Here is a 3,566-nt window from a genome sequence, read left to right on the forward strand (position 1 = left end):
CTGTTCCACTGATCTATGTGTCTGTTTTTGTGCCAGTACCACACTGTCTTGATGACCACAGCTTTGTAGTACAACCTGAAATCTGGCATTGTGATGCCCCCAGATATGGTTTTCTTTTTTAAAATTCCCCTGGCTATTCGGGGTCTTTTCTGATTCCACACAAATCTTAAAATAATTTGTTCTAACTCTCTGAAGAAAGTCCATGGTATTTTGATAGGGATTGCATTAAACGTGTATATTGCCCTGGGTAACATTGACATTTTCACAATATTAATTCTGCCAATCCATGAGCATGGAATATTTTTCCATCTCTTTGTGTCTTCCTCAATTTCTTTCAGAAGTGTTCTATAGTTTTGAGGGTATAGATCCTTTACATCTTTGGTGAGGTTTATTCCTAGGTATCTTATGCTTTTGGGTGCAATTGTAAATGGGATGGACTCCTTAATTTCTCTTTCTTCAGTCTCATTGTTAGTGTATAGAAATGCCATTGACTTCTGGGCATTGATTTTGTATCCTGCCACGCTACCGAATTGCTGTATGAGTTCTAGCAATCTTGGGGTGGAGACTTTTGGGTTTTCTATGTAGAGTATCATGTCATCGGCGAAGAGGGAGAGTTTGACTTCTTCTTTGCCAATTTGAATGCCTTTTCTGTCTTTTTGTTGTCTGATTGCTGAGGCTAGGACTTCCAGTACTATGTTGAACAGCAGTGGTGAGAGTGGACATCCCTGTCTTGTTCCTGATCTTAGGGGAAAGGCTCCCAGTGCTTCCCCATTGAGAATGATATTTGCTGTGGGCTTTTCATAGATGGCTTTTAAGATGTCGAGGAATGTTCCCTCTATCCCTACACTCTGAAGAGTTTTGATCAGGAATGGATGCTGTATTTTGTCAAATGCTTTCTCTGCATCTAATGAGAGGATCATATGGTTCTTGGTTTTTCTCTTGCTGATATGATGAATCACATTGATTGTTTTACGGGTGTTGAACCAGCCTTGTGTCCCAGGGATAAATCCTACTTGGTCATGGTGAATAATTTTTTTAATGTACTGTTGGATCCTATTGGCCAGTATCTTGTTGAGAATTTTTGCATCCATGTTCATCAGGGATATTGGTCTGTAATTCTCCTTTTTGGTGGGGTCTTTGTCTGGTTTTGGAATTAAGGTGATGCTGGCCTCATAGAACGAATTTGGAAGTACTCCATCTCTTTCTATCTTTCCAAACAGCTTTAGGAGAATAGGTATGGTTTCTTCTTTAAACGTTTGATAAAATTCCCCTGGGAAGCCATCTGGCCCTGGACTCTTGTGTCTTGGGAGGTTTCTGATGACTGCTTCAATTTCCTCCCTGGTTATTGGCCTGTTCAGGTTTTCTATTTCTTCCTGTTCCAGTTTTGGTAGTTTGTGGCTTTCCAGGAATGCGTCCATTTCTTCTAGATTGCCTAATTTATTGGCATATAGCTGTTCATAATATGTTTTTAAAATCGTTTGTATTTCCTTGGTGTTGGTAGTGATCTCTCCTTTCTCATTCATGATTTTATTAATTTGAGTCTTCTCTCTCTTCTTTTTAATAAGGCTGGCTAATGGTTCATCTATCTTATTAATTCTTTCAAAGAACCAACTCCTGGTTCTGTTGATCTGTTCCACAGTTCTTCTGGTCTCGATTTCGTTGAGTTCTGCTCGAATCTTTATTAACTCCCTTCTTCTCTTGGGTGTAGGATCTATTTGCTGTTTTTTCTCTAGCTCCTTTATGTGTAAGGTTAGCTTTTGTATTTGAGTTCTTTCCAGTTTTTGAATGGATGCTTGTATTGCGATGTATTTCCCCCTTAGGACTGCTTTTGCTGCATCCCAAAGATTTTGAACGGTTGTATCTTCATTCTCATTAGTTTCCATGAATCTTTTTAATTCTTCCTTAATTTCCTGGTTGACCCTTTTATCTTTTAGCAGGATGGTCCTTAACCGGAGGTTTTCCTTCTTCACTCATGAAGCATCAGGTTAATTTCAGGTCACTTATATTCTTTCCACGGCCTAAACCCTCCTTTCTTCCTAGGCTTCCTAGGCTTTCTTCCTACACTTCCTAGGGAAGTGTAGCCCCATCCCATTACCCTCCAAGGCCACCCAGGCTACAGAGCAGATCTTTGTGCTGTGACAGAGATTTTCTAGACCCGTGCTGTCTGATGTGAAAGCCATGAGACACATGTGACAACAGACCACTTGAAATGTGGCTCATGGGACTAACTCAATTTTTAGTTTTATTTAATTTCAATTAATAGCTACATGTAGCTACATGCTACATTTTTGGACAGTACAAAACTAGAATCTATAGAAGTCAGAGACAGGAAACATTCATTCGTAATCTCACCAAGCTATGAAATCCACTCCTATGATGCTACTATGGCGTTGGCAAGAAAACTGAGAAATATAATATGTCCCTTTTTAAGGAACAGTGAATATTGGCAATTATTGGCCAATCTCACTTTTTTATAAAGATATTTATTTATTTATTCATTCATTCATTCATTCATTCATTCATGAGAGACAGAGAGACAGAGAGAGAGAGAGAGAGGCGCAGAAGTAGGCTCCATGCCAGGAGCCCGATACGGGACTCAATCCCAGGACTCCAGGATCACGCCCTGGGCCAAAGGCAGTTGCCAAACCGCTGAGCCACCCAGGGATCCCCTCACTTTTGAAGCTGGATGTAAAAGTCCTAAACAATGAAACACTGACAAATCGTTCTCTTAAAAAGATGATCATGTATGATTGATATCAGGAATGCAAGAAGGGTTAATGTCATTAATTATTTAACTGTGTCAATGGCGACAGGAAAATCAAGTAAGGGATAGGAAGAAAATTCCTGAACCTGATATTTAGTAGTGGTGTTCTATATACACTGCCTTTAAAGTCAAATAAGAGCCACCATTCACATCCTGCACACCTGATGCACCCTGCACGTCCAATTCAGGGAGTGTCACTGATCCAGGGCCCACCCTGTTGCCCACAAGAATCCCTGGCAGCCTGGAGCAAGGGCCACACCTCACATGTGTTGCTCTGCACCAAGGACTGCGTGCAACAGACTAGCTCCTGGGAGACACTTTGGTTTGAGGACTCGCCAAGGACTTTGCTGAACCTGCTTGAGAGTGCCTGGTGGATCTGGCACACTTCCACCTCACCTTGCCTCCCTAATTGCCTCATCGCCTATGTCCATCTGTAGCTCTCCAAGCCTTCCTTGGCTCCTTCCTCATTTTCCTTCATAGACAACTCCCCTAGTAAAATCCTTGCACATTTTCCTATCTTAGCATCTGGTTCCTGTGGGGCCTGGACTAACTCAGATGTCATATCGCCGCTTCTATTCAACACTGTACTGGACATCCTGTCACACTTTTACAAGGAAAAAGGTTGTATGAGAACAGGAAAAGAAGAAACAAAAGTGCTAATAAATGTAGATCATATGACTCTTTACACAGGAAATCCAAGACAATCCTAGACAAACCTACAGAATAATAGAGTTCAGCCAGGTTGTGTCACATAAGATTGACATATAGACATCAGTGGTGCTAGTATGTATCAGTAACAACC

Source organism: Canis lupus, unplaced genomic scaffold (genome assembly GCF_011100685.1).
Source record: "Canis lupus familiaris isolate Mischka breed German Shepherd unplaced genomic scaffold, alternate assembly UU_Cfam_GSD_1.0 chrUn_S1377H1558, whole genome shotgun sequence".
In the NCBI taxonomy this organism is placed as follows: Eukaryota; Metazoa; Chordata; class Mammalia; order Carnivora; family Canidae; genus Canis; species Canis lupus.